We start from the raw sequence: 12,310 nt of genomic DNA, 5'->3' as shown, positions 1-12,310 counted from the left end.
AATTATAAAAGGCTTTTTTTCCCCCCCCAGCCTAAAGAAATGGAGAGTTTCAAAACACTGTTTTCTGTCATATAAATCTACATGTTGAAGGTCAGTCCAAAGGCAACAAATCAAAGCTTTTTTTTTCATCTTTTATTTTAGATTATGAATGATGCAAGAATTTATAGAGCGTGCAAATTTATTACCGTGTTAATAGGCCCCCCTGTTTATATCCGGCAACATATGTTATATCCAGAATCACTAGGAAGCAGCAGCATTTTTAGGGATGGAGGGGGAGGCAATTAAAGAATTAGGCCTAATTACCGTGAAAAATCTCTGGAAAAAAACATACAGAAATCTTTCACTGAAGAAACACAAAGACAACACAGGGAAACATTCTTTAACATGACCACTGTTGTAAACTGTATTTCTAATCCATGCATTCATAACCAAAATGCAAACACAATCTAAACTCAACAGCTCTTCTCGTGTAATTAAATGAAAAGGAACAGAGAGTGAATTTGTGCCTGTATAGAAATTTTCTCTCTTAGGGTCTTCACAGGCATCTTGTTTCTAACAGCTGAGGATGTGCTGAACCAAATACTCACTACACGGCAACCGGCATCTTGTTTAACGTAGGCTCCAAGCCCAGCATGGCGGCAGAACCACTTTGCAGTGGCTGGTAAAGCGACAAGGGAAGAAAAGCAGAAATGGCTGCAGGAGAGGTGACTGTGCTTCACCCCGGAGGTTGTTCAAAGGCACTCCCCAGCATCCCAGGCTGCTTGACAGCAGTTTGATTGTAGAAAATGTCTCATTTAAAGTGTCTCTTGCAGGCATGTAAAACTGCGCTTGGAAAATGATTACCTTTTAGCAAACAAACAAACAAGCGAGTCAATACCTGGCAATCTTACAAGTGAAAACCAAGGTGTTTGGGGAAACATTAGATACATGTCCCACCCCTTTATGCTTCTGTTCTTCTGTATGGGCCAGGCTGACAGCTGACCTTGCCTCCGCAGTGTACTGTCCTGAAAAGGGCAAAAGGTGTTAGGTGCTATGAGAAGAGCACAGTTAGAGTACAAGCACAAGGAAGCCACAGGGCTGGCTGTGTAAGGCATCACAGTGAAATTTCATAATCAAAATCTTAGGAATTTCAATTTCTTTGGGAAAGCAACCCAACAATTTTTCGTGAGCAAACGTTATGACCAGTTCTACAATTCTCTGTTCCTATTAGAAGATGGAAATGAGATGCAGGAAGCGCAGTAACTTCGGACTGTAGGACCAAGCACAAATATTGGGCTTTTAGCACTGGTGCTATGACCAGAAAGGAGGCCACTGGAAGATGCTTACTAAAACAGGAAAAATGTGTGGGGGCAGCAGACCTAAGCTTTGCTAAAAGCATTCAGTAATTTGGTAGCTCTTTAAATATGGAAACGACTGTATGAATTTAGTTTTGGTAAAGCTATGTATGACAGTGGGGTCTACCAGGGAAAAATTTGTCCATTGGTGGCTGTTCCTCCACAAGCAGATCCTGAACCCACCTCAACGGGCAGGTGGATAACAGGTACGTCAGCTGATAGCCTCGCTTCAGGAAGAACTTCTCGTGTCAGAGTGAGTTCACGGGCCCAGGCTCTTAAGTTGTTTTATATCCTAAATATTGATCTCCTGTATCTGTGTGTTGCCACATCCATCTTTGTCTTTAATCATTCTTCCTCTACAGGTGGGTTATCATTTTTCCAATGCCTGCATATTATGAGCTTTGCCACCAACAGAGATAATACCTCCCCATTGTAGGTTGTTTAGTGTGAATCCTTCCCATCCTGAAGTATTATTAATCATGTTGTCATCACTTAAATAAATAATAATCAGCAACAATTATTTCTATTTTCACAAAACCACTAAAATAATAAAAAGCAAAGCTGATATTATTAATAAATATGAAGGGGACATGTTGAGATTGAATCTCTCTTTTTCATCTGTATTACAGTGTCATCTAGAGGTGCTAGACAAGATGAGGATATCTCTGGTTTAGGCACTGCAGAAACTTCAGCTTAAATGACCCAGCGAGACAAAAAAGAAGCAGGTAGGACAAATAAATGGGATGGGCAGAGGCAGGGATAGAAGTTAGACCTTCTGCCTCTGTTCGGCTCCCTGCGGTCATGCAGAAGTGTGTCTGGCAAGAGGAGGGCTCATACAGACTTACCCCACCCTGTCTTTCCTCCTGTCCATCTGTATCAGCCTGGCTGGGGGACAGAGGGTGCAAACCTGTCCCCAGCCCAGCCACACTGCTGACAGCCCTTGGGCACCTCTCCCTCCTCCCACATCTCCAGCGTGGCCTTGTCTTGTCCCTGTTTTGAAGATGTGTCTTTTCCCTCCCCTGTTCCTCTACACCCCAGGAGCTGAGTTATACAGTGGAGAAGCCACACCTTCCCTTAGCACAGACCAAGTCATTTTCCATCTGGTTTCTTACAGACATGAAGTTTTTGCAATTGCAGCATGTGTCTGTCTGTGCCTGTCTGTTCACGTGTCTCCCTCCTTTTCTTTGCTAGAAATTTCTAAACCTATTTGCCAAATTCAACTGCATTTGACAGAGAGACTGAGGTTTGAAGACATGACATTTCTAGGCTTTTGAAGAAGAAACCTCACCCAGACTTTTCTCAGGAGGCAGCTGGGACGTACCATCAGCTCAGGGTCTGCCAAGGCACATGTACCTTGCCCAGCCCAACACGTAAAGGATGAACAAATGAGATGGAGGACGGAAATGCAACACATTGGAGTGGTGGAGGATTTAGGGGGTGCAAATTTCTAGGCATCCAGCTCGTTCAGTCCTGCTACTCACAGAGTGATTTCATTTATGAGGGGCCTGAATGATTTGTATGTGTTATGTCCAAATGCATCTGGACACCTTACAAGTCACTGTCTGTAAAAACATACAAAAGAAAACAGATGGGGAATACAGCCTCCATACTCCTGAAAGACAGCTCCTGCACTGACCCACCCAGTGCAGAAGCAGAAGATGATGCAGAACCAATGGCTTCAGACTGCTCCTCAGCAGCAGGGAGCAGAGCCTGGGAACAGTGAGTGACTTTGCCATTTGGCGATGTCCAGCCTGAGTGTGATGAGGAGGGCAGAGCCCAGGCTTTGCTGTCTTTATCAGAGAGGCAAGAGGTCTGATGCAGAGCCAGTTCCATTGACATAGGGCAAGAGTTCTCCAAGGTGTCCCTGTGTAGCCTAACCCTGTGAGGCTCATCTAGCAACCTGTGCTGTGATCACTGATGGATCCAGGAATATTTATTTCTCTTTAGTGCTGGAGACACTTCAATGATATCGAAAATGCACAAACGTCTGCTTAAAATCCTGGCCTCCTTCTTCCACAGTGGTCGAGAAATGTCATCATTTCAGGTTTGCCCCATCTCTGGCTCCTGTGGTTCAAAAGCACTGGTGCATCTGTAGAAGGAGCAGAGCAAGCTGCTGTAGCACTTATCTTGTGCATTGATCTCCCAGCAGAAATGAGTCAATATGCTGCCAGCATGTAGCAAGTTGGACTCCGTGCTCTGTGATCAACAATAGGTTAATTGGCCAAAAAGGTCTGGGTTGCCTGGGATGGATTTGTGCCACAAAAGTCACAGGCCAGACTTGCAGGTGGTTTGCATTTCAGAACTGCTGTTTTCAAACACAAGAGGAAGGTGGCACAATCCTTCCCCACTTCTGGAGAGACATAAGAATGTTTGCACCCTATACGTTATCTTACTGAAAAAGGGGTTGGAAATCCACTGGCATGGCAGTACAGATTAAAATGTTATCTCACATTTACTGCACAGCCTTTCCAGATGCAGTCTGAGGGCATTTCTGTGGGCAACAGGCGGGGGAGTCAGAGCCAGTCTGAGGAGGAGAGCGGCAGAGAGAGATCCTTGAGATAATTTGGAATAGTATTTGCAGACAAAGCAAATGAATGTCTCACAGCTGGACAAGCTGTTGAAAGTCCTAACAACATACCTCATGATTTTCTCTCCACGGTATTTTCATAAGATTGGAAAATTGAAGGAAAAAGAAAGAATTCTCTATTCCGTACAGTGATAGTAATACATTGGCCAGTGATGATATAATGTGATAAATTCTGTTCTCAGGAAAATAAATTCCATACTATGGGTTGTTCAGCAAAATCTCCACAAATGCAATCCTAATATAAACCTAAAAACTATACACTTATTGTCATGATAGCATATAGTGGCTCACCATTCCTTAAGTATTATTCTTAGTACTATTTGTTTGCACCAAGCATTTTCACTGCATGTGGCTCTGCTTCACATACCTAGTAGATAAAAAACACAGACTAAATCAGAGATAATAATCACATATTTGTGTGGATAAATTTGTTATATTAGGAGAACTAGAAAATGACTGAAGTACCTTTCATCTGATGGAATATTTTTGTTGTGCAAGGAGAGGGAAACTGCCTCCTGAGTAGTTCTACCCATAACCAGGCACTTTTCTAGCCTGAGAAAGCAGTGTTTAACACTCAGTTATATGGCTTGAAATTTTCATTTTGTGTGAGGAGAAGCGTCTTAGTTTTCAGTGATAAATTTGTGAATATTAATTTGTTGGGTTGAGCCTCATATCTATTTTTACTAATATTTACAAATTCACTGCTTTCCTCCTTCAGCTCTTCTATCTCCTTAGCTCCATCCCTTCCCTTGACTCCTGTGCCCAAACCCACACCAGCGCTTCCCTCCAGTTGCCACCTCTGTTCCCTCCACACTATATTGGATCAATTTAAATCTTAGAAGTAAGACAGTGTGGCTTTCCTTCTCCTTTCTCACACTTCTTTTCCTTTTACAATACATGCAGGCTTCTCTCTTATCTGCAGTTCTCCTCCAGACCTTCCACTTGCTGGAATAACAACATCTCCTCACCTGCTTTCCATTGCATCCTGTCACCTATCCCATCCTTCTTTTTCTAGTGAAAACTTAAACTTTGCATCTGCTCCCTCTTTGGTCTCTTCCTTCTTACATGCTTATAGGATAATAATATTTGTCTTTCTTTTACTAAAAAAAATCCATCTGCCTCCTTCACTGCCACTGCATCTATTCATCTCTCAACTTATTTGTTGCACAGTGTGCTACTGCTGTCCAGAGAGCCTCTCCTTCATCTCCAAAATAATCTCTCTTTACTGACTTATACCATTGGCTCTTGGCGAACTGTTCCCAATGAAAATCTTGAACAACGTTTTCCAAACCACTCTCCTCTTCGTCATTCTCCTTTGTGAATGAAGCCCTTAGCAAGGTACTGTGACCACACTTGGAAATGACAAGAAACCATGTGTCTTTTGTTAGTGTAGCAGGGCCTGAGCTGGTAAGACCTGCTGGCAGAGATGGTGAAGATGTGCCCACGGCTGGCCGTAAAGGTCTTGAAATCTTTTCTTTCTTTAACTCCTCACCTCTTTTCATAAAACACATTCTTTAGCAGCTCTGTGTTACTTTCCTTCCAGGTTTCAGGGCAGAGAAACAGGAGATGAGTCACACTCAGGCCACCTTTCCTTCTGTTTTTCCTCTAAACTCACTTCTGTTTCTCTGCCTTTCTATTCAGAGCTCCTACCATCTGTGCAAATTATAGTCCTGAGCTGTTTCTGTGATGCATCCTTGTGAGGAATCACGACCAAGGAAGACAAAACACAGGTTTTCATTTCCCCTGGCCCAAGTCCCCCTCACAGCCTTCTTTCTCTGTCCTACCAGTCATTCACCGGTGTAATCCAGTTATGACATTTGGCGCAGCTTTTCTCTAGACACCAACACCTGGGCCATGTTTAAGGCCTACAGGATCTTCATGCAGAACATCCTTCAGACAGACCTGTAGCAATCCTACTAAGTTTCTAAAGTTGTTGCCCAGATCGTGATAAAGCTTTTGATATTTTCACTGATCTTGAGAAATGCAATATTATATCAACCCAAAATGCTGCTGCAAGATGATATTTTCAACCCACTGCCCTGAAAACATCACCTCTCTCTGCATCTGCCCTCCCAATCAGCAGGTAATGCCCGCCTGCACTGTGCACTTACTACACTATCAAACAGGATCCTCCAAACCTTTTATAAAGCAAGATTTGGGGGTTTTTGGGGGGTAGGGTGAAGGGTGAGCAATATCTCTGTAGTAAGCACTAGATACGTGCACTGTTCTCCTTCAAAATCTTATCTTGTAATGCTTTTACCAAAAAATCCTTATCATAGGAAGGTCCTGGGACTAAACTCACAAGTTAATGGCTAAACTCACAAGTTAATGGCCTTCCTTACTCCTTTAAGACTGAAACGTAAAATGTGGATCCTTAAAAAGTTTTCCTTAACCCCAAAAGATCCGGAATTTCCCGCATTTTGAGTTCCCTCCATAAAGAAATTCCCCAGGTGCCTGGAGAAATTGCCCCCGCTGGGCATACACAGACCATGTGCTATCATGGCAGAGCTGAGCAGAGCACGCTATGCCTCATGCCAGGGTCCAGGGGGATGATCCCACCTGTTGAACCTGTGAAGCCTGAGGTGCCGCGGGCATTACAAAGACAAACCCAAAAGAGGAGCTGGTGGCAGTTTACTTTCTTTGAACCAAAAAGCAGAGACCATGAACACAGAAGAGGGTCAAAGCAGCACTTCACCTAAGAGAATGTAAGTAAACTGTTTATTTTCCTGTACAAATGTAAATTTTGTCCGTCTAGGATCTAACGAATATTTAGTAGGGTCATGCAGGTAAAACAGTTTTAACAGAAAATGCTAAGGAAGTGCCACTATGGGATAACATATGGCTTAACAGTTCCAGAATTGTCTGACGCTTTAAGCCTGGAACAGGAGTACGAATATAGATGCCTGACAATTCAGGTGAGGCTGGATATTGCAGGTGATTTCCAAACCAAGTTTTTCACCAGATCAGCAAATATGAAGTTCATCTGTGAAACTGTATATTTCACCTTTATAGTGATTTTAATAAGAACATAAATTGGAGATTAGAACAGAAAGGTCAATGGGAGGTATAGAAAGGATAAATATTTAATCCTGCCTTACTGTTGTAAGGCTAATAATAACATGAAGGACTGAGGTAAAAACATCCCTAACAAGTAAGGCACTAATCCTAGAGGTACTGTTACCGTTGTTGGCCTCTCTGCTCCTGCCTTTGAGCTTCTTGTTCCCAAAGCACCTTCTGCTCTCATAGGTGCTGCCTGCAACCAAAAAGGCTTTCTGGTGGATCCACAGCTGGTTGTGTAATTTCGTTACCGGAGCAGATTCAACTAATTGTGTCTCATTTCTGTTTACACACTGTCTATAAACGACCGATGAGACTCTGGAAGGTTCTTGTCAGCTATAGGGGTTTGTGGGATAATAATTTCAAATTAATACTTGGCTTGGAGCTGATTTTCATATACTCAAGAGCAAGATTTTCATTCTTTGTATCTGGTCTATTCTAGTTGAACAGGGACATGCAGGGAAGTTTTCTGTTGCCTGACTGGGTGAACTTAATCCTTGAGTAGGCTTTTAGGACAAACTCTTGCCATGGATGGGTTGGAGTTTCATGTGTATCTTACAGTCTTCACTCTAAGTGTGTGTCTTTCTTAAGCAAGACTTTCTCCAGTAAAATCATAGTCAAGAATATCTGCAGAAAAATAAACACAAAAGGATTACAGTGAAGTTATTTTTACAAAAGTTTCAAAAAATTACTGTATTTTTTACTCTTCACTCTTGAAAAATGGTTTAATCAGGCCCCTGATATCCCCATCCATATGCTACAGATACAGCAGAAGCATCAAAAGCAGTGGCAGAGATGCACACAGAAGAAGCACTGGTGACAGCAACGGAAAAGATTTAATGTTTAACATGGACCTTAATTTTAAAGTGGCTTTTACGTAGTGAGAAAGTGCATCTTATAAAGGCAGTGTTCTTATGTAAACATGGCAATGTTTATCCAACATTTCTATAAGACTAGAGCTATTCTCAGGCAAAACACCTGAAAGATGTATACTGTGGACAGAGGGTGAGCATCACTGGTTTCCCTCCACAAGCCCCCTTCCTTCAGCTCACACTTGTCAGCAAGTGGGGAGAACCCAAGAGAGAGTCAGATGCCTCCTGGGGTGCAAGACCCCATATCACTGCAGAAACACCTGAGTAAAGACATGAAATGAGGTGAAACATGCAGGTGATGTCGCATTCAGACTTTTTTGCCCCACAAATGCTGTATACTCTTTAATAGATATCTAATAGCTTTGCATATTGTTGATGGGGTCTCATGGTGTGCCTGAAGAGGACCACTAGTGCCTAACAGTGGTGGGAAGACACAGATGTTCCCAAACCACCCGCGGCTGAGGACGTGCAGGTTAACTCCCCTTAGGCAGGCTGTGGAGAATAGGCTCAGACATTTGCAGGGTTTGGCCAGTCCTTCCAAAATATTTTACAGGTACGTGCTGATGCTTCTCACTAGTTGTTTTGTATGCTCAGCTCTCTGTCCTGGGAAGTCTGAGTTTATTAGACATCCATTATAATTGACACATTGTTGCAGTAGGGGTGAATAGATGCATTAGACAGATGATCTTAATTGGCTTTCATCCAAAAGAATTAAAATAAAAAGACAGCTGAATTTCATTCACATTTTCAATTAGTAAAACTTCCTTTCATTATTATAATGCCTGCTGAAACAGCAGCCACATCAGGGTGACAAATCCCGTTATCATGCTTTCTGCAATTGTCTTCCAAAAAGGCGTCTATTGAAAGCATTGTCTGAGCCTGTGTATAATGCTGACAATCAAGCTCCGCTCAGAAGGCTGGGGGAGGGTGTCTGACTGTGATCTATATAGAAATGCATTTCTTTCCCGTGCTGCTGGTTCTTCAGTGCTGTGTGCTTGCGCTGGGGCAATGTGCTCTGACAGGCTATGCGTACTAACAAGATCAATCACCGAGCATTAGTGGAATTCTCATGCTTTCCCCCTTTTTTTCTTCCCTTTCTTTATTGAGCATGATCCTCTGCAGGTGTTATTTGTTTGTCAGACTGTTACATAGCAAATGTGGAAATAATTTTTTTTTAGGGAGTAGATAACAGCTGAACTCGTATTGCAGACAATGGTTTCACACTGAAGTACTAATCGAAAAGAATGTGAAAATAATTCCTTAGGCATTAGAGGAAGAAATAAATGGCTTCTTGGGGGTGCGGAGCAAGCAAAGGGGTGTTAGGGTGTTGGTTTTTTAAATCCTTTTTGAATAGCTAACCAACCTAATGCACTTGTAATGGCATCCCAGATTCTTAGCTTAGCCAACTCACCTAACTTAACCAGACAAAATGATATTATTATGACCTAATATATACTTACAAATATCTGAAGGGTGGGTGTCAGGAGGATGGGGCCAAGCTCTTTTCAGTAGTGCCCAGTGACAGGACAAGGGGCAATGGGCACAAACTGAAGCACAGGAAGTTCTGTCTGAACATGAGGAAGAACTTCTTCCCTCTGAGGGTGACGGAGCACTGGAACAGGCTGCCCAGGGAGGTTGTGGAGTCTCCTTCTCTGGAGATATTCAAGACCCGCCTGGACAAGGTCCTTTGCAGCCTGCTGTAGGTGACCGTGCTTCGGCAGGGGGGTTGGACTAGATGACCCACAGAGGTCCTTTCCAACCCCTACCATTCTGTGATTCTGTGATTCTGTGATTTATTTGTTCCATATGTGACACTGAAGAGAAACATATGGATAACCAAAAAAATCAGTTCATATGGGACTTGTGTTATCCAGTTTCCTTTCATTGAGTTAAATGCCAAGAGCCAACTGTATTGCCTGAGGGTTGTTTTCCTTTTATTTGTTTAACTATTTACTTATTGAATTGTTCCAACTTACATAATTTCCTACATCATCTAACTTTTGACAGTCATGTTCTCTTACATCATCCCACCTGAAACTACACATATGGATGACAACCATCACATTAGGGGATGATGTTCAGTTTTCTACATGCAGAAGCTGGGATCCATTAATTTCCAACATCCTAACAAGATATAGTCAGTCGATGCCAGAAATCCAGTTAACAGACAGAAAACTTGGCACCCTGATGCCACAGGGTCATTAACACCTCTGCTAAAGTCTAATTTATCTTTGAATCATAGATATAGAAAGTTTTGGGTCAGAAGGGACCCCTAGAGGTCATCTAGTCCAACCACCCTGCAGCGAGCAGGGACACCGCTAACTAGATCAGGATGCTCAGAGCCCTGTCCAACCTGGTCTTGAATGTTTCCAGGGATGGGGCCTCCACTGCCTCTCTGGGCAACACATTCACCCTCATTGTAAAGAATTTCTTTCTTATATCCAGCCTAAACCTACCCTGTTTTCGTTTAAAGCCATTACCCCTCGTCCTGTCACTGCTGTCTCTACTAAACAGATTGTCCCCATCTTTCCTATAGGCTCCCTTTAAGTACTGAAAGGCTGCAATGAGGTCTCCGCGCAGCCTTCTCTTCTCCAGGCTGAACAAGCCCAGCTCTCTCAGCCTGTACTCAGAGGAGAGGTGCTCCAGCCCTCGGATCATTTTTGTAGCTCTCCTTTGGACCTGCTCCAACAGGTCCATGTCCTTCTTGTGCTGAGGCCTCCAGAGCTGAATGCAGTACTCCAGGTGAGGTCTCACCAGAGCAGAGTAGAGGGGCAGAATCACCTCTCTTGACCTGCTGGCCACGCTTCTCTCGATGCAGCCCAGGGCATGGTTGGCCCTCTGGGCTGCCAGTGCACATTGCCGGCTCACGTCCAGCCTTTCGTCTATCTTTACATGAGGATCTCGGAGCTCTAATCTTTTGAAACTGTCTGGTTCATAGGTTCCTCAGGATTTTAGATAGCGCTGCCTCTGCAATTTTGTCTGCGCAAAGTCAGTCAGTGAGAACTTCATGGGTAGTACCTGTGGTTTCACTGTGCCATACCTGTGCCATTTTCAGTTACAGCATGAGCATGTTGGATGTCAGTCATGTCTTATGGACAGGCGGAGAAAATTATGTGCATCAGTTTAAAGGATTGGTCCTAAATCATATTCTTCTGTACTAGAAACGTAACTCCTGCCCATGCTTCAAATGCCCCTAGTGACAGGTGAGCAGACCATTACTCTCCTTGGAGCTGGCTTGTCTCCTCAGTGTAAAATTACTGCTATAGAGAGCTCAGGCAGAGACACATCACCAAAGCAAAGAAGGCTGCGAGGCAGCAGAGAATGCCAGCAAGTCAAGACACCTTTTTTCAATTACCTGTCACCTCTACAGTCTTGCAGTTCCCAGTGTCAACATCCATGTTCCGCTAGCTGTTCTTAGTACCTACATTTCCACAGCAGCAATTTCTAGAGCATCTGTGAGACTTGTCAGCACACCTCTCATTCTCCTTCACAACACCTTCTTTGAGGAGATGAGCTCCAAGCAAAATGGGAGGAATCTTAATCACCATCCATGGTGAAAAACCAGAAGAGAAAAAAAGATTGGTAGGAAGAATGGCACCTTGCAGGGGCGGCAAGAACCGAACTTGGTTCAACCTCACGCAGAAAAGCAGCTCCGTTTCTGTCGGTCTCCCTCGGACGTGCTGTCCCTGCACATGAGGTCAACAACCCCCTCACTGACTCCCACGTCCGTCAGAGATAAGGCACCTTGCAGCAGGTTCCTGCTATCTCAGGGTATGTGGAGGACTATTTCCCCGGGAAGACTCTTTCCAGTGACATTTCTGATCAGCAGGTTTGCTGTCACCTAATTTATACAGCTCTACCAGGACTTGTCATTCGTTTTCATAAACTATTGTGAGTTCTTCAGTTGGAAGATGGTAAGTAAATGCAGTTATTGCCTGGAGAAATGAACTCCACATTGTTTTCAATTTAATGCAGCTGGTACTTTTTATTTCCTCAGATTTTTTGTTCTTTGTCTCACGCGCCTATAAAAATCCGACACAAGTGGGCCCTACCAGGCTGAGAGAGTTCCTCACTCCCGGCTCTATCAGTTTTGTTTTCCACTTTTTCATCTGGCTGGCCATCTCCGAAGGATTAATTAAGCATTAATTTAATATCTGTCAGCACTTCTGTTAAGTAAAACCGAGAAAATTTTGTTCTTGGTCAGGTTTCTGGTAAGAAAATGTGTTTATTTTTTAATGATGCACTGGAGCTCCTGAAGTTGCTGTAAAACATTATTTATTAAATGTGAAATGTAAAAACAAAAGAATAAACCAAAGCCTAAAACTAAAACCACCAAGGAATAATGATGAAAAGGGAAGAACGCAAACCATTTCTCATCCTTCCTATTAGAGATGCATTTTATAGCTAATGCATTTAATGAGTCAACATTGACATATATTGCCTGAAAGCTCACTGAATTA

Source organism: Opisthocomus hoazin, chromosome 3 (genome assembly GCF_030867145.1).
Source record: "Opisthocomus hoazin isolate bOpiHoa1 chromosome 3, bOpiHoa1.hap1, whole genome shotgun sequence".
Lineage (NCBI taxonomy): Eukaryota > Metazoa > Chordata > Aves > Opisthocomiformes > Opisthocomidae > Opisthocomus > Opisthocomus hoazin.
This window is presented reverse-complemented; position numbering follows the sequence as displayed.